The sequence below is a fragment of the Lathyrus oleraceus genome, chromosome 1 (assembly GCF_024323335.1).
Source record: "Lathyrus oleraceus cultivar Zhongwan6 chromosome 1, CAAS_Psat_ZW6_1.0, whole genome shotgun sequence".
NCBI classification, from domain to species: Eukaryota; Viridiplantae; Streptophyta; class Magnoliopsida; order Fabales; family Fabaceae; genus Lathyrus; species Lathyrus oleraceus.
In genome coordinates this window covers 10,162,775-10,183,806 of record NC_066579.1, presented here as the reverse complement: position 1 = coordinate 10,183,806, position 21,032 = coordinate 10,162,775, and positions in this window count along the sequence as shown.

Genomic DNA, 21,032 nt, shown 5'->3' with positions numbered 1-21,032 from the left:
CACAGAGGAAAAGTGTTAGCACCCAAAGTGTCCTAGGTACTCCTAGGGAGCTCTTTTTTGTGTGCATATGTTTTTGGTATAAAAGATGTTTGATAAGATATAGAGTGTGAGGATGAGAAAAGAATTCATTGATTATATTTTTGTGTTTGACAAGAGCTTCATTCTTATGCCTACGTACCAACATAAAAATGAGAGATCAAAACCCCATAGTTCGTGGTAAAAATTTCAAAGAAGTTGGTGAATTGATTTTAACAAAAGTTTAACAAGAAAAAGGGGCACAGAAAGGCCAAACATTTGAACGTGGTGGTTAATTCTTTTTGTCTTTTTGAAATTTAAGTCAATATGGTTAAGTATATTTGCAAGTTTGATTTAAGAAAAAGTAAAATTCAATGGCATAAGGCCAAAGTTTCTAATCATTAAAACATGTCTAAGTTTGAAGTTTACAAGCAAAGAAAGTTTTTTAAAAGAGGGAGAGATTTTGAAATTTAAGAAGTGGGAGGAGATGAAGAGACTACCCTAAGCAAAAATTAAAAGTTTAAGAGTTGAAAAGATCTGACCAATGGGATGCAATCCAACAGACAAGAATGTCATATAAAAAATCATTTCCTTTGGACTTTGACAAGCAATGAGCAATATCCAAGCATCATATGAAGATCAAGGCACCAAATAAAGATGGTCATAATATCCAAGCAAGCATTCCAATAGCTAGCAGTATTCAGGGTCTTCCAATGTAGTAGATGAAATATTCCTTGATCAACTTAGAATAAAATATTAGACATGGGCAATAACAAAATAACAATTAAGCATAGAGACAAAGTAACAGATGAATCAAAGAGATCTAAGGCCTTGCATCAGATGAAGGTACAGTCAAAGATAACTCAGTCTCAGATGTTGGCATTGGCCAAGTCCTTTTGGACAAGGAATGTTTCCTAATCCTAAGTCCAAAAATTCAGATCAAGCCCCAACAGTCCACCAAATGTTTTTAAGGGTTTTTGTTGTTATTAGGTGTTTTAAGGTCCTAAGACCAAAAATAAAATCAAAACTCACAAACAAATATATACAATCACAAGATATGGCTCAAATGAGCAAAGTGAAAAAGACTGAATCATAAACAAGTTATATGAAATGTAAATGTCAATGAATGATAAATGACTGAAATTTAAATTGCATAAAATAAATGACTTGAAAGTAAAAGCATAATGAATAAGAATTAGTCAATGGTTAGTCAAATGTTAGTATTGAGTTTTAATTGATTAAGTCATTCTTTGGAGAACACTCAACCATTTATTCACAAGTATGAATCCTTGAACCAAGACATCTTCCATGAGAAGGGCTCCAACTTGGATAATTCAACAAGTATGCCACTAGCTCTCATGAAAGGAAAAAAGACCAAGTCTCCATACAATGTCATGAAGAATGGGAGACTTGCAATCTCATTTACTAGAATGTTATGCTTTAAGGGTCAAATTTAGCTCTATGTTAAGCAATCGTAATTGGACTTATGTAGAAGTCACAACTATCTAAGGTCGGGCAATAAAAATATATGTGTTAATGCATGTTAGATATTTGGTACAAAGAACCAAACTCCTAAAACATATCACACACTAAAAAAAAGGGAGGGACATATCTCAGTCGGACTTGTATTGATTCATCTGACACAAGGTCATTGATGAACCAATTAGCATTTAGACATTAGAGATTTCATTGGTCAAATGAGGGAATGAGGAAGAATAGGGATGAAGATGAAGAGGGAAGGGGAAATAGAAACACAAATTGATCATGAGAGGGACTTCATCTGATCAATACCATCAATTCATTTTGGGAGATGAAATGTGCATTTCATCAATCCCCTAAATCCAATGGTTTTGATCAACCAAAGGTCAAATCAACTATGACCAATGCCCAAACATAAAGTCAAATATCACAAGATCATAAAAAATGGCTCAACATAATTTTTAAACATTCAATCAATTAAAAATCACATTAAAAATGAATTAAAATGCATTTTAATTTGGTCAAAACCTCAAATCCCTTTAAAACACAATAAATGGCCAAGGAAATTATTCTAGGTCAAACAAGGTTAAAGGACCTTAGACAAAAAAAGTCACAATTTTTAGAAAGTCAGAAGTATTTTAAAACAATTAAAAATATGCACAAAAAATTTTAATTTATGAAAAATACCAAAATTTATCCAAAAAAATAATTCTAACTCAAAATATGGAAGAGAAAAATATTTAAAGATTTTTGGTGAAAGTCCCATATTTTTTGAATTAAAAATGAAATTTCTATGAATTAAATAAAATAAGTGGATTAAATGGAAGTTCAGAAAATACAAAAAAAAAGGGTCAACAGATCTCCCTCATTAACTGAGGTGGCAGATCTAATGACCAAGCGCACGTGTTTAATTGTGAACCTGAGTCAATGCATCACACGTATGGTAATCAGAACCAGGAGCCAAGATTAAAACATTTCAAATGGATCAGATGGTTTGGAAGGTGCCAACGCACCACCAGAGCTAGGGCTTCGGTCATCTTCTCCGGTGGACCTCACCGGACTGGTCCACCACAAACCATCACAAAAATGAAAAGTAAGGACATGGTTTTAAAAGAAAAATGCTCAGGAGCTCGAATCTGACCTCCATTTCATCCAATTCCAAGTATATTGAAAGATACATGGATTTGAAATTTGAGGTTCATGATCTGAGTTCCTTCGATTTAACCTCAAAGCAACTCAATCTTGTTGCCTACATTGGAAGGACTTCATACAACCAAAAATCAAAGAGAATAGTGAAAAATTGAGAGATAATCGAAGGCTCAAAGTTTCTGAAAAATCACCTTTGGGTAGCTTGAATCTGGCTATCTTGCTTCCAATTGGCCTTGGCTCGACTCTAGAACCTTGCAGGAAGTGAAATGGATCAAAGAGAGGCTTGGATTCTTGGAGTTTGAATCTTAAAATAGAAGGAGATTTGAAACTCTATTTCAAATGAAATCTTCAAGTTTATCCTTTAATGGAGGTTTAGGGAGGTAATGGTTCAAAGCTTGGGCAAGCAGGGATCCCCATTCTGATCACAATGGCCATGTACTTATAGCCTAGCAAGTTGCTTTTCACACACTTTGAAATTTTGTCAATTTTATCAACTTTGGTGCATGGATGCATGGGTAATGATTTGGACCCAATTCATGATGTGATCACATTCCAATTCATGCACAATGGATCCTGCAGCATTAACATGTAAGCATGCAAAAGGAAATGGACAAATGAATTCAAATCTTGCCAAAACAAACTTATGAAAGGAACCATGTGAAAGTCTCTCAAATCTTGTCCAAATGAAGTGATATTTAACTCTTTGGAAATGTGACATAAAGAGGAACAACTTTTATGTTGAACACTTTTCCATTTGAATCTTCTATCATGATGAATTTTGAGATGGAAGTTTGATAAATCAAATATAATTGAAAATTTTCTAAGTACCAAGTCAAATGACCACTTCTTTCATCTTGAATAACTTTTTCTATGAGCTTCAAATGGAAATAGTTCCTTCATAAAAGTTGTAGCTATTTCATTCTTATTAAATTTAGTCACAAATTTGACCTTATTTGGATTTTGCATGAGGGAGTTATGCATTTTAGAAGTTGAGGAAAATTGCTTGTTCAATGGTAATGGCCCAAAATGATCTCTAATGTTTCCTCTTGCCACATGCCCTTGAAAGTTGAATTTGAAATTTATAAAAGAATAAAAGTTGTATAGGACATATTTAAATTGATCATGAAACTTGGATGGACTTCATCTCATAAGAATTGAGAAAGTTATGGTCCTTGGAAGTTGACCTCCTAACTAGGGCACAAACAAAATGACCTATAATCTTTAACAATAAAAAATGATTTTACAAGAAAAACTAGATCTTGATGTCAACATGAAAGTTGTTTGGAATGTCATAAAGAGTAACCTTTGTCTTGGAATTATTTTCATATGACAAAAATTGTAGGAGATAGGGTCTAGGGAACCCCAATTTTGACCAGTTGACTTTCTCTGGTCAACCTCTTTGAACCAACTTAAAAAATTGAAGTTCTCTTGATATTTGGGACTCATGGAGGATAATATATGCATAAGATGATATATTATGAAGTATCCCTTGATATATTTTACCTATTATTGGAGAAACTTGCTAAGGAAGTCACATAAGATACCTAGATGAATTAGGGCTTCCAAGGCAAACAAACTTCAAACTCTTGATGAATTCTTGATCAAATTGGAAAATTAAGAACATGAGGATCCATATATATGATGTTTAGAAACATTCTGAGCCATCTCTTTATTGATCTCCTTGCACTGAGGGTCTCAAACCCTAGTTGTGAGCTTGATAGGGCATTGGTGGATGCACACACTACCTTTAAAAGAAACAAAACTATACATAGAAATATTTTTGGTATTTTGGTTAGTAAACAAAGAAAAATAAAGTATGATACAATCAAATGTACTTGGTGATCTCTCCCCATACAAACCCAATGAATTAGGGGTAAGGAGTATGCCAAGGTGTGATCCTAAAGTCAATGCAAATGATGAGATATCATGAGGGATCGTAGGGTCAAAATTGGGGTCTTACAATGTGGATTCTTATAAATTCATAGTGGTACGGATAGAGAAGTCACATGTTACCCTACGAACAATATATTTATCGAGGGTGGTGTAGTAATGTATTACACGAGAATGTTTCAGTGTACCTTACTTTTACTAAATATTTTTTTTTACAACTAACGCCTCAAGATATTTTCAACCATCGAGCTTCAATTTTTTTAACGATTCCAACCTCCTACATATCTCACAATATAAATGCATCATGTATATAAACATCATGAACTATCTACATTACACATTAGTCAACCATAATTTGTGTAACATCCCATATTTCTCCTCTTTTCATAAATAATGGTATATATATATATATATATATATATATATATATATATATAACTTTTGACTTGATCATGATGGATTATGGGTGTGCGAGTGTGACTAAGAACCATCGATTTATTGTGGATTACGAAATTAAAATATTATGGAGTAAGATGGATATTTTATTCTAAAAGAAAAATTGAACATGTTACAACAATTATATGGTGTTTCATGTTAATTTAAGATTTCTTGAAGTTTATAGAATAATAATAAAGTCACAACAACATAATTATATTAATAAGGTGCCATTAAGAATTAAATTATGAAATGGTGGAATTTATGTAACTTCACATTATTAAGATGAGTTAAGATTAAGTATGATTAATGAAGATTATTAATTCTTTAATCCAATATTATGAGCAAGGGTCAATTGGTAAATTGGATTAAGACAAAGGAAAAATATGGAATGTCACACTTATTAATGAAAGGTGTATTATTATAAGTGTAAAGGTCTTCCTAGAGGTGCCCAAATTTTCTCAGGATTGGCGAGGTGGTACATCGCCCACATGAGAGAATCCTTAGTCGCCTATTTATCAGGGCAGGAACACATTTCTCAAATACGTTGCCCATTTCCTAGACGACTCATCTGATTTGTGGGAAGTGATGTGTCCTAATCCATAAAGGTGTGAAGAAGGAGTTAGCGGGAATTAATCATGTAATAGGGGACTAAGTGCATCATTCTCACACTCCTAGGAGCGATTGTTACTTAATGGAAGTTTGTGGTCCTGTCCCAGAGATTTCTATAAATACCTCGCCCATAAGTTTGAAAGAAGATCCAATTTCACTTCAAGAAAATACCATATATTGAGCTTCTCACCTCACAACGTGAGCTAAATTTAACCATAAAACAAACCCTAAAAATACCACCCAACAGAGTAGGCACATGATTCTCAATCAAGAAAAGTCTAATGGCGTTAACATCAACAAAACCGTCAATGTTAAGGGACAAAGCTAATCCATAGATGAGCAACACAAAGATAGCTTCAAAAGCATCCACACTATCGACTTGAGCAAAGGTAGTGGCTTCCTTGATGAGGAAATCAGATGGCAACCCAAACAATCCTCCTTTCTTCACCCAATGAGCCTCTATCTCAGACTTCTTTAAGTGAAGAGCTTCAAAAATAAGATTAGATCAGGGAATCTCCTCCAATCCACTAAAAGACACTCTACTAGAAACAAGTATCCCCAAAAGATGAGAATACTCCTCCAATGTAGGCACAACCTGAAAATCTGGGAAAGTGAAACAACGATAGAGAGGATCATAGAACTGCACTAGCACGCTCAAAAATCCTTCAACCACATCAACAGACAAGATGTATAGAAGCTTCCCATGACGTTGTTTGAAGTCCAAGGGATCTAATACAAAATATGCTAGCTTCTTTAACTCTTTCAAGTCCGGACATCTAAAACTATACTTCTTAGTGTTCCTTCGTCCACAATCCATGGTTTGAAAATATTTGCAAATAATACCTCAGTTCCTTGAAATTTTCGTGTGATGAATGTTATGATGCGCATGAATGCATGAATGCAACAATCACAAACAAGGGATCACACACAAGGCAAATAAAGATCAAGGGATGAATCAAGTCATTGTCAAGATCAATCATCCATTTTGGTGGATTATGGTTTACACCTTATCAACACCCAAGTTCCATTAATATTGACAAGACTTGATTGGATCAACCAAGAATCAAGGGTTTGTTGTAAGTCACGAGCATGGAGTTTGGGTAAGAACCGTCCCAAAGGAGTGAACTAAGGATAAAACTTGTAGATCATGTTCTAAAAAGTTCCCAGAGTCTTAATTCCATCTATCGGATATTACAGGTTAAGATGACTGACTCATCGACCCATAATATTCTCAAGAGAAACTCGTCTGAGTGTAGTATCGTGTAACAACTGATATCAAGTCTAAACTTGAACAGTTTCCGCACTACGTCCTAAACAGGCCAAGGGGGGGGGGGGTAAATTTTCTACGGCCTCAGCTTCTCGGTCCCAATTAAAGATAGCAATGCCTAACCATAAATACTTGTGTAAAATTTCCAAATCCAAAAGAGTCTCCACTGAGTAGATGGGTCTCAAGCCAACTTTTTAAGGACTACTCCACACAAGTCGAACATAACTATACCATCCTCTTATCTTAATTGCACTCAAGTTCGGGTAAGAACTTATCTCACCACTCAGAGATCACCAAGCACAACAAGCAGATTATATCACGCATACATATATACAAACATCACATATATACAAATATATACACACAAAAAGTAGGCTAAACCCACTGGAGACTACTCCCCAGCAGAGTCGCCATTTAATTTCTGTAGCGGTAAATTCATGATCATCAAGCTATGGATAAGCTAGAGATCAAATAAGAAGAGTTGCCACCGCGCTTTTATTGTTTCCAAGGGAAAAGGGAAAAAGTACGAATAAAACCCAAAAGTAAGAAGTTTTCAAATCAAAACTAATAAAATGTCAGAGATTACAGGTAAGGGGGTTGGTTACACAGAGGGAAGGTGTTAGCACCCAAAGTGTCCTAGGTACTCCTAGGAGCCCTTTTTGTGTGCATATGTATTTTGTACAAAGTGATGTTTACAAACAAATAGAATTGGGGGGGGGGGGGGGGGAGAGGTGAGAAAAGAATTCATTAATTATATTTTTGTGTTTGACAAGACCTTCGGTCTTGTGCCTACATACCAACATAAAAATGAGGGTTAAAACCTCGTAGTTCGTCATACAAATTTCAAAGTGGATGCATTGCTTTTAACAAAATTAAGTTTGAAAGGCCCAAAGGCCTGAAAATGGTTTGAATGAGTTAGTTCTTTTTGGCTTTTTGAAAGTTCAAGTCAAGTATAGTTAAGTTTATTTACAAGTTTGATTTAAGAAAAGAAGTTTTGAAAGTGCAATGACACAAGGCCAAAGTTTCTATCTTTTTGCAAAGTGGTCAAAGTTTAGAACAAAATAGGTTCAAACAAAGAAGATTTTTAAAAGGAATGGAGAGAGTTTGAAATTAAAGAAATGGGGAGAATATGAAGAGATTATCCTATGTACAAAATTAAAAGTTTAGAGTTGAAAAGATCTGTTCAAATGGGTAGCAATCCAATAGACAAAAATGTCAATAGAAACCCATAATTCCCTTGGACTTTTTGAATCAAGCAACACACAAATGCACAATTATATTATCTTGAAGAGCAAGGCATCAAATAAATATGACCACATTGTAGCGGTGTATTCGTCACTTTATGATTTATTGACTAAATCAAAAGCAAAGCATACAAAGAAATCGAGTCGCCACCGCACTCTTATTTATCCTAAGGAATGGCTAAAAAGCGAACAAAAGCCTAAGAAGTTTTACACATAGAAAACTAATAAAAAGATCAGAGAATCTGGGTAAGGGGTAAATTACGCAATAGGAAGGTGTTAGGCACCCAAAACATCCTAGGTACTCCTAGGGAGCCCTTTTCACACTTGTTGTATAAAAAATGTTTATTTGTTTATGACATATTGTGCAAACATGATTGGGAAGATGAGAAAAGAATGTACAATTTTTATTATTTTTGTGTTTGAACGGATGAACCCGTTGCCTACGTACCTTCCATGAAAGGTAAGGATCAAAACGCCGTAGTTCGGCTAAAAGATTTCCAAAAATTAGTGAATTCATTTTAAAACACAAGCCCTAAGGTTTTTCATTACCAATGGGAGAAAACTCAACCTGAATCAACAATCCACCATGCGAGGACGGCTTCAACATACTAGTGAGGGGTTAACCCTATAATAAGTATGGAAGACTTACAATCAACTCACTAAGGATAAGGTAAGATTTACATCAACCACTATGGTAATTGAAACCTATGGCTAATGTATGAAAACATATTAACAATGGACAAAGCCACAAAACAATTGAATGGGTGAAGTTAATTGATTATGAGTATTTACAAAATATGGTCAAAGTATGATTAGGATTCAATTCAAAGAAGTGTTATGAAATGGAGTTTGAAAAGTCCAGGACTTAGGGTCCAGGTTTCTAATTTGAAAAGACATGAAGATGTTTGTGAAGGAGAATTGCGGTCCAAAACGCAGCGGAAATAAAAATTTCTCCTTTAGAGATCCTTACGCATGGTCATGATCAGTGATAGAATATTTACCTCTTGTGACGGTTGAAACCTTTGGTGCAGATCTCTTGTGACGATCAAAACCTTTGATGCAAATCCACGAAGCGATCACGAACGTTGAACGATGACAACGTCTCTACTCAGTCCACACAAACGGGTTCCTTCAATCTCAGTGCTAGCTGGTACGAATGAAGGCTTTGAGTGAGAGAGAGAGAGTGATAGAAAACGAAAATAATGCAACCGAAATTAATGCTTCTGCACAAGGGTTCTATTTATAGAACCACTTGTGTGGGCTTCAAGCTAAAAGCCCACTTAAGTGTATTTTGGCCCATATCTTATAATATGCCCAAAATCACTTAAGCCCATGGTACCTTACCATATTTCGTATTCTACTCAAGTACACCGTACCTTACGATTTTGTATAATTCACTTAAGGGCACCGTACCTTACGGTATTCCTTAGTTACTCTATCTCTCATCAATCCGTCCTTTGTGTGTGACCCTGTAGGTTTTCGTGACGTTGGCAATTATATTAAATCACGCATTTAACATAATAAACAATGAGCGGTATCTAGCAACACATCACTGCTACCCAAGACACGAAAATGTCATGTGATCTGACAAAACCATCTGTGATAATACTTATGTGTATAATTACCCTTTTTCCCTTATGTCTATATTGAACACAAGGCATAGACCGTGTCATCCTTGTCCAGTTCAATATTGGGCCCATAGACATTTATCCTGTTATGCAGGATGGGCAAATTCCATCTAGGTCACTCATGTCCCTTCAGCATGCTTTGTGGAGTACCCATCAACTGTCTTTATGGTTATCTAGTTACGGACAACGTTGGATCAGCAATAAAGCACTCGACTCTACATCTAGGATCCATAGTGGTTTCAGGTCGAAGAGTGGTATACACTATTATCACCATGAGAATAACTTATGACACCTTGCATAACTTTCTATATAGTATTCTCATAGCGGGTCAATCCGGTATAAATATTACTCCTAATATTCATACCTATGTTTAAGACTTGATAACTCTTTATCCATGATCCATGAGATGTGATCATCAGTCTACAAACATAATAGTCTTAATGCTTTAATGTTATCCCACTTCACACTAAAGCTCGACTACGGATACTTTAGGAATAGTGTCCTTATGTTTAATGTGTTCTCATGATTAAGTCACACTTAATACATTAAACGGACTATCTATTCCAGGGACTTTATTAATCAACCATAATAAAGAAAATGCCTTTTATTATTAATAAATAATTCAATACAAGTACCAAAAAGTATTGGCCTCTAGGGCTTACACCAACAATCTCCCACTAGCACTAGAGCCAATCAGGCATACCCTTAATACCCATAGATCTAGTATGGCCATCATGCTTCTGCTGCGCAAGAGGCTTTGTCAGTGGGTCAACTATATTGTCAAGTGTAGGTACTTTACATATTTTCACATCCCCTCTATTTATTATCTCTCGAATGAGATGATAACGCCTAAGTATGTGTTTGGATCGTTGGTGAGATCTAGGTTCCTTGGCTTGTGCGATAGCACCATTGTTATCACAGTAGAGACCAATGGGACCCACAATGCTAGGAACTATGCCAAGTTCACTAATGAACTTTTTGATCCAAACAGCTTCCTTTGCTGCACTTGAGGCAGCAATATACTCGGCCTCGGTTGTAGAATCAGCAACTGTATCTTGCTTTGAACTTTTCCAGCTCACAGCGCCACCGTTTAAGCAAAACACATAACCAGATTGCGATCTAAAGTCATCCTTATCTGTTTGGAAGCTAGCATCGGTGTATCCAATTACAGCTAACTCTTCCTGACCTCCATATATCAAGAATGAGTCCTTAGTCCTTCTTAAATACTTAAGGATATTCTTGACAGCTACCCAGTGAGCATCACCAGGATCAGATTGGTACCTACTCGTTGCACTTAAAGCATACGAGACATCTGGTCGAGTACATAACATGGCATACATGATAGATCCTATTGCAGATGCATATGGAATCTTATTCATGCGATCCCTTTCTTCCTTAGTTAAAGGGGATTGTGTTTTTGATAGACACAGGCCATGTTGCATAGGTATGAATCCTTTCTTGGAATCATGCATATTAAAGCGTCTCAACACCTTGTCTATGTATGTACTCTGACTTAGGCCAAGCAGTTTTTGTGATCTATCTCTATAGATTCTGATTCCTAATATATAGGCTGCTTCACCTAGGTCCTTCATAGAGAAGCATTTCCCCAACCAAGACTTTACTTGTTATAGGGTAGGGATATCGTTTCCAATGAGTAATATGTCATCTACATATAATACCAGGAAAACGATCATGCTCCCACTAACCTTCTTGTAGACACAAGGTTCATCTTCGTTCTTGATGAATCCATATTGTTTTACTGTTTCATCAAAACGAAGATTCCAGCTTCTGGAAGCTTGCTTCAATCCATAGATTGATCTTTGTAACTTACATATCTTTTGGGCTTCCTCTGGTATGTCAAATCCTTCAGGCTGTGTCATGTACACATCCTCAAGAAGATTTCCATTAAGGAAAGCAGTTTTGACATCCATCTGCCATATTTCATAATCATGATATGCAGCGATAGCAAGTAAAATCCGAACAGATTTAAGCATTGCAACTGGTGAAAAGGATTCATCATAGTCAACCCCATGAATTTGTTTATATCCTTTTGCAACCAGTCTTGCCTTATAGGTATGTACCTTACCATCCACGTCAGTCTTCTTTTTGAAGACCCACTTGCATCCTATAGGGTTAACCCCTACACGAGGCTCTACCAAGGTCCAAGCTTGGTTTGTGTACATGGAATCTATTTCGGATTTCATGGCTTCTAGCCACTTCTCAGACTCGGGACCAGTTATGGCCTCTTGGTAGGTCACAGGCTCATCTTGATCCATGAGTAATACATCACCTTGATCAGTTATGAGATATCCATATCTCTCAGGTAGTTGACGTATCCTGCTTAACCTACGTCGGTCTTGTTCTACTTGAGCAGGTTGCTCTTCCACAACTTCTTGTGTTTCCTGCTCTAAATCCTCCATAGGTGTATCTATGCTTTGTGATTCTTGAATTTCTTCAAGCTCTACTTTCCTCCCACTGGTTCCTTTGGAAATAAAATCCTTTTCTAGGAAAACTCCAGTTCGAGCGACAAACACTTTGCCCTCAGAAGGATTGTAGAAGTAATACCCTTTTGTTTCTTTAGGATACCCCACAAATAAGCATTTGTCAGATTTGGGCTCAAGCTTAGTTGAAATTTGTCGTTTCACATAAACCTCGCAACCCCAAATCTTCATGTAAGACATATGTGGTTTCTTACCACTCCATATCTCATATGGTGTCTTCTCAACCTTTTTGGATGGAACACGGTTAAGTGTGTAAGCTGCTGTCAATAGTGCATGTCCCCAAAAGGAGTTTGGAAGATCGGCGTGACTCATCATGGATCGGACCATGTCTAACAGGGTTCGATTTCTTCTCTCAGACACACCATTCCATTGGGGTGTTCCAGGAGGAGTGAGTTGGGATAGAATCCCACACTCTTTCAGATGGTCATCAAACTCTAGGCTTAAATATTCACCACCTCGATCTGATCGAAGAGCTTTAATATTCTTACCTAGTTGGTTTTGTACTTCATTCTTGAATTCTTTGAACTTTTCAAAGGACTCTGATTTGTGTTTCATTAAATACACATAACCATATCTACTGAAATCATCAGTGAATGTGATGAAGTACTGAAAACCTCCTCTGGCTGGTGTGTTCAGTGGACCACATACATCAGTATGTATGAGGGCCAAAAGATCATTAGCTCTTTCACCTTTTCCTGTGAATGGAGACTTTGTCATCTTTCCAATTAAACAAGATTTGCATGTCTCATATGATTCATAATCAAAAGAGTCCAAGAGTCCATCTTTATGGAGTTTGGAAATGCGTTTCTCATTTATGTGGCCTAATCGACAATGCCAAAGGTAAGTTGGATTTAACTCGTTAGGTTTCATCCTTTTAGTATTAATGTTATATATAGGCATTTCGAGGTCAAGGACATACAGTCCATTGCTCATTTGTGCAGTAGCATAGAATATATCATTCAAATAAATTGAGCAACAATTGTTCTTTATCATGAATGAAAAACCAATCTTGTCCAAACAAGAAACGGAAATAATATTCCTGCTAATTGCTGGTACATAATAACAGTTCTCTAACTGAATTATTAAACCACTAGGTAAAGTCAATTCATAAGTTCCTACGGCTAAGGCACCAACCTTTGCTCCATTACCAACTCGTAGGTCGACTTCACCTTTTGCCAATTTTCTACTCCCTTTTAGTTCTTGCACATTTGTACAAATGTGAGAACCGCATCCGGTATCTAATACCCATGATGCTGAAGTAGATAAATTAATTTCAATAACAAAAATACCTGAAGTTGGAGTCTCTACTCCATTCTTCCTATCTTCCAGGTACTTTGGGCAGTTCCTCTTCCAGTGTGCGGTCTTACCGCAATGGAAGCAGGTGCCTTCTTTCTCTATGCTTCCACTAGGCTTCATAGCAGCAATAGTGGGTTTGGGTTTGGCAACTTCCTTGCCTTTCCCTTTATCATGTTTGAGGACAATCCTCATGTTTCGGTACCAATCCAGAAAATTTGTCCCAGACAATTTTTCTTTCTCAAGGTTTGATCGCAATATGTTGTTAGAGGTGTTTGTTGTCATGGTTATCTACATAAGGATTAATGAAAATATAAGTATCATTGACATATTTAATTAGGCCTTTAATTAAACATGCTCCCACTATTTTACTCAAAACAAATGACCCTCATCATTTGATTCGGAAAATCCCGTTGGAAGATTTTCTAGTGGGTCGAGATCCATATTTCACTTCGTTCTAAGTCCGCGTAGGCGGATTACACAAAACTAGGTTATTTAGGTAGGAACTCCTTCCAATTGTATCTCATACAACTCTCGAATATTTCAGTTGGGTGAATAACTCCTTATTCGAATCCATCATATGGATCATTACCAACTCTTGCTTCTAAACATATATATAATCTTATTATAATTTGTTTAGTTAAGTTTGACCCATTGTTTTAACAGTTGGATATTACAATTATCCCATCGCACCTTACTAATATATAGATCATGCACCTCGCGTAGGCGAAACCTACATTATCCATTACTAGTCTTGATGAGTGTTAAAACTTGGAAAGCATAAACTTAATATTTAATTTGAGGGAATTGCAATTTTATGATCTCACCGGCTTATTTATCATATAAATCGTCTCTCACATGCATCAACATACATACACATGCATCAACATACATACACAATGAAACAGTTATGGCCCCTAGCGCAATTGTTCTCCCAAGCCAATGAGAGAACCTAAGCTAGCCTAATAACGATCTAAGCTTCTCCAAGCAAGATCTTCAAGGTTGTCCTCCTTTAATATTGAATTCTTCTCTAAGCTTCTCCAAGCAAGATCTTCAAGATTGTCCTCCTTTGATATTGAAATCTTCTCTTTCTTCATAACATTGTCTTCTTCTCTTTCTTCATAACATTACATTCCAGAAGAAACTCGTTTTACATACGATGGTTTGAGATGAGAAAAGAAGTTACATTAAGAGATCAAAAGGAGAGGCACGACACGCAGGTCGTATTTTAAAACCCAAAACAAAATAAAGGATAACTAAGGCCATAACTGATCACCACAAGGCAATAATAATAAACACATTGTTATTATTAAATTTTAATTCCTTTAATTAATTAAAACCAAATTAAATTTCGGCGATCGATCACACTACGCAGAGTTAGCCGGGGGTTCCGCTGCCCGGTCAGCGGACGGTGGTTCCGCTGACCGATCAGCGGACGGGGTCAAGGGGCAGCGCCCTTACGGGGTTGGAGGGGCAGCGCCCCTGGGAGTGTGACGACCGTCACAGGCGTGTGACGACTGTCACAGGCAATGTGAGTGTAACGACCGTCATGGGCGTGTTACGACCGTCACGCATCCAGTTTGTTACGCCTGTTACGCTCGTCACACGAGCTTCACGCGGCCAAACTAATAGAACTTTGAAACAGTCTTCGGACCTCTTCCAAAAAGCCCTAAATTCACAACTCCTCGACGGCACAACCCTTGCGCCGTCACCAACCCTAATGCGCCAATTTCAGACCGTCAAACACACCTCGATTGTTGATTCAGTATGATTGATCAACAGGTCATTGCTTCACCATACTAATGTCGGATTCCGAAGCAAATGACCATTGATCGCTCAAAGGAAAACAATCATTTAGTGTTCGAATGAACGAAACAGAAACAGTATATCACATATACCGTATTTTGCATTAGGATTACTTATATCATATATAAGTTGATCGGTCTCAATTGCGTAACCTATGGACGATCGATGTATCGTTGCTTCACCATACTAATGTCGGATTCCGAAGCATAGTCAACATCAATCATCCAACTCGTACACTCATGATGCCAAAGTTAATTACTCGTTTAATTAATTGATTCATTCTGTCTTTTAATCATATTAATACAAAAAATAAACAGCTATCCGAGTCATGGTTTCGTAAGTGGCTCTGATACCACTGAAGGAGAATTGCGGTCCAAAACGCAGTGGAAATAAAAATTTCTCCTTTAGAGATCCTTACGAATGGTCATGATCAGTGATAGAATATTTACCTCTTGTGACGGTTGAAACCTTTGGTGCAGATCTCTTGTGACGATCAAAACCTTTGATGCAAATCCACGAAGCGATCACGAACGTTGAACGATGACAACGTCTCTACTCAGTCCACACGAACGGGTTCCTTCAATCTCAGTGCTAGCTGGTACGAATGAAGGCTTTGAGTGAGAGAGAGAGAGTGATAGAAAACGAAAATAATGCAACCGAAATTAATGCTTCTGCACAAGGGTTCTATTTATAGAACCACTTGTGTGGGCTTCAAGCTAAAAGCCCACTTAAGTGTATTTTGGCCCATATCTTATAATATGCCCAAAATCACTTAAGCCCATGGTACCTTACCATATTTCGTATTCTACTCAAGTACACCGTACCTTACGATGTTCTATAATTCACTTAAGGGCACCGTACCTTACGGTATTCCTTAGTTACTCTATCTCTCATCAATCCGTCCTTTGTGTGTGACCCTGTAGGTTTTCGTGACGTTGGCAATTATATTAAATCACGCATTTAACATAATAAACAGTGAGCGGTATCTAGCAACACATCACTGCTACCCAAGACACGAAAATGTCATGTGATCTGACAAAACCATCTGTGATAATACTTATGTGTATAATTACCCTTTTGCCCTTATGTCTATATTGAACACAAGGCATATGTCCTTGTCCAGTTCAATATTGGGCCCATAGACATTTATCCTGTTATGCAGGATGGGCAAATTCCATCTAGGTCACTCATGTCCCTCAGCATGCTTTGTGGAGTACCCATCAACTGTCTTTATGGTTATCCAGTTACGGACAACGTTGGATCAGCAATAAAGCACTCGACTCTACATCTAGGATCCATAGTGGTTTCAGGTCGAAGAGTGGTATACACTATTATCACCATGAGAATAACTTATGACACCTTGCATAACTTTCTATATAGTATTCTCATAGCGGGTCAATCCGGTATAAATATTACTCCTAATATTCATACCTATGTTTAAGACTTGATAACTCTTTATCCATGATCCATGAGATGTGATCATCAGTCTACAAACATAATAGTCTTAATGCTTTAATGTTATCCCACTTCACACTAAAGCTCGACTACGGATACTTTAGGAATAGTGTCCTTATGTTTAATGTGTTCTCATGATTAAGTCACACTTAATACATTAAACGGACTATCTATTCCAGGGACTTTATTAATCAACCATAATAAAGAAAATGCCTTTTATTAATAATAAATAATTCGATACAAGTACCAAAAAGTATTGGCCTCTAGGGCTTACACCAACAGTTTGCACAATAGTTCAAAGTTTGAAAGCAAAGAATGAAAAGGTTTAGGACAAAGAGGGTGAATGGATAAAGGAGTGTAAAACTTCTCAGAAAGGTTCACCTCTTGAGATCATAGAGAAGATGATTCAAGTGTGTCCTTAGGAATAGGCAAATGAGCAATAACAAATAAGCAAAACAAATGATACCGGATGCCAATTGCTGGGCTTATACCAATCTCACAACAAAGGTGGATACCGGATACCAATAAATGGATTTACACCAGTCTCCTAAAACAAACAGGGATGTCAGATGCCAATAAATGGACTTATTCCAACCTCCTAAAACAAAACAAAACCTGGATATCAGATGCCAATAAATGGGCTTACTCTAATCTCCCAAAACAAAACAAAACATGGATGTCAGATGCCAATCTATCTGGGCTTACTCTAATCTCCAAAAGATGATCATAGGAATACAAATGCCAACAACATGGTCTTACAATTGCATCCTCACATACAACAAACAAACAGAAGCAATGGACATAAGTGGCCAAATGAAATGGTCTTACACTATATCCCTTCCAAATCATAGGAACAATGGCCAATGAATGGACCTACTGTTGATTCCTCAATGGGCAAACCAAAGATGTCACAGAGATATGAAATGATGATCATGCAATAATGAGCAATTAATGATGATAAATGCACAAAGGCAAACAAGCAAACATGTACAGATGAACCAAGCAATCAATCAAACAAAGTCATTTAGCACACACTATATCCAAGCAATTAGGCTCAAGCAAGGGTTAGACTTTAAAGTCAACTGGAATGGGGTAAATGGTGCTCTTAACCTTAACATTGAGAGTTAAGGTGAAGCAGATGAAAGGATATGAGGGGTGTGCCTCATTGCTCTTATCCCTGGTCAGGGAGAGCATTGAATATCAGAAGGAGTGGGAGTTCAGAAAGTTGGAACTCTCTCCACAAGTTAATGACTCTATAGATCTTGGGTTAAGATCCACAATGCTACAACATGTAATGTGAGCAAAGGGAAGACACACAGAATAGTAGGAGATGGACTACACATCTCTTCTATCTACCAATTGCCTCATATGAGGTCTTTTCCTGCTTGGGGACAAAGATAAACAATCACAAACATTGCCTCTTAAGGAGGACTTTAGACAGGTGCCTGGCCAAGTAACAAGCCAGGTCTTCCAGACTACATGAAGAAGAGATGTTATACCTCAATGCTTAAGCTATCAAGCAAAGCAAAAGCAAGTTCACAATGAACTATAGCAACTAAATGTACCTGTGGAAACATCAAACAAATCAGTATGCTATACAGACAAACAATCAACAGTTAATGCAACAGACAACCAATATAGGCAAAGGCATAAGCCATAAGTCAATCCCAATTGAATCAACTTCAACCTACAAAACACACATTAGTAATCAAAAGCAAATATCAAATGCTCTCAAGATGAGGCATCATCAATTGTGTAACTTGCATGTGCAACCTGAAACAAAGCTTCAAACATGAGAGATAAACCCTTAGGCCAAAGCCTAGGGTCAAAGAAAGGGAAAAAAATTTAAAACAGAACATGAAAATTGACCAAAATCAAGATTAATCAATTAAGAACAAAGTCCAAGTGGTCTCATGTCAAAACTATGCACCAAATCCATTTCCTAAGCAAAACATGTCAAACAAGCAAGTTGGAATCACATTGGAGCAAACAGAATGAACCACTTCAAATCAAATCAAACATGGCCAAATAAATTCCAAGAAAAATCATGCCTAAACAGCATTCATCATAGGATCATCACACCAAAATTCAAGTCATTTGGATAAGTGGAAGCATGTCAAAGAAATTTATCAAGTCATGGTATGCACAAACAAGCTCAAAGGAAGCACAAATTGATGCATCAACTTCACACAAGCACAAAACAGAATCTACACATGATAAATGAATCAAACCAAAGCCAAGACAAACTTCAATGTGTCTACAATCAATGTACAAAATTTCAGGCTCATATGATAAAGCATAAGAATTTCACAAATCATGGAAGTTCAACACTCATCCAAAGTCCAAACATGACAAGCCAGAAGAGAAAATCTCAAACAAATTGGAAATGAATCTAAAAATTCTACAAAAAAAATCATGAACAAACTTAACATCCAGAAGCAACATCATGCAAAAATTCAGATCATTTGGCAATTAAATGGCATGGTAAATAAAATCATCAAGTTGGACAAGAAATGGTGTGACACACATTGTCACACCTATATTGATCACATCATATCTCACAAACCAGAAATGCAAAAATAGCAAACTCAATGCCAAAATGCTCATCAAAGTGTCTAGACTAAGCATATAAAATTTCAGCCTCATTGGATCAAACATCATTATTTCATAAAAGAAATGGTAAGCAAGGTACATGAAAGCATATGCATGAACAAACCCTAGGCTAAAAACAATTCAACCATGCACAAATCCTGGAAAAATATCCAAAAAAAAAAGTAGACATCATGAAGAACATGGCAAAAAAAATCTCATGTGAAATGGATCATTATTTTGAGAGTTATGAATTTTTTAATGTGGAAGAAAATTAAAAAATGTGAAAGGAAGCATATGAACATGAAAGGCATAAGTGGAATAAAATGCAAAAAAGCAAAATATGTGAATGCTGGAAGCCAGACTCGAACCGCGCTCAAATTTGAAATGTGGCGCTCACTTAATGAAACACACCGTTTCATTAAGTGAGGTGGCAAGGCGCTATTGGTGCATGGGAGAAAAACAGCCAAAAGCATGCAAAACACGACCAGGCAGATCAAAATATTTCTGGAAATTGAAAACCTTAAGATTCATCGCGTGTTCATCATGTTCATCATCATCATGATCCAACTTGCACAGAAATTCACAAAACATATATCATTCGATTCATCTTTCATCATACATCAACAATACAACAATAATTTGACCTATCTCTAACTGTATCAAACGAATCAAGCACAACAAGTTTCACTTATCAAAATTCGAATCAACATAACTCTCTCAAAACTCAATGAAATTTCACGATCTAAAGTGCAGAATGATCAGTAATGAGAGATCTACCAGATGCACATGATAATTACATGAATTAGAGCGATCGAATTCTAACCTCTATGAAGATGCAGAGTTGGATTCGCGTGATTCAAGGCCTGGAAGGGTGAAACAGATGCTCTATGTTGCTTGGATGAATGAATGGAAGCACGATTTCAGCTCAACAATGCTTGATTCTTCTTGAAATCTCAACTGCCATGGAAATGCACAAAGTTCAACAGCTGCGATTCTTCAAGAGTTCTTCACAATCTTGCTTCAACAAATATTCAACTATGCCTGTAGAAGATGAATAAACCAAGAACAAAGCAAAAGCTACCAAGAAAATTGATGAAAAAGTTGAGAGAATTTGAGATGAAAAATTTTGGATCTGAAAAAATGAAGTTGTTGTTGATGAATTCTGTTAGAATTAAGGTTATATACCCTCTGCTAATGAAGCTTGTTAATCCTAATTAGCCATAATGCAAGTAATTAGTGAAATGGAATGGTTTATGCAAATTGCCAAAATCACCCTTATGCATATGTGGCCAATGGAACAGTGCGAATTTCACTTGAAACAAGTCTTAAAATCTGTTTTGAGGCAAATGGAATTGGTTTGAAATGAAAATAATGCACACTTTTCAAATTCACATTTTCCCACCAAAATTCAAAATGAAATCAAATGAAAAATGCACTTTTTTTGTGATGAGTTTTAATGAAATGTGATGCATGATTATGATAATAGAGATCAAGAGAAAATTTCTCCAAAAAGAACCACATGAATTGGCCTTTTGGTTCAAAAGTTATGCTAGCTTGAAGTTCAAAATTCCTTGACAATGATTTGATCATAACTTGCCAACTACAAATGAGAAATGGATGTTCTTGGACTTTTTGGAAAGGTGAGAGAAAGATCTTCAACTTTCAT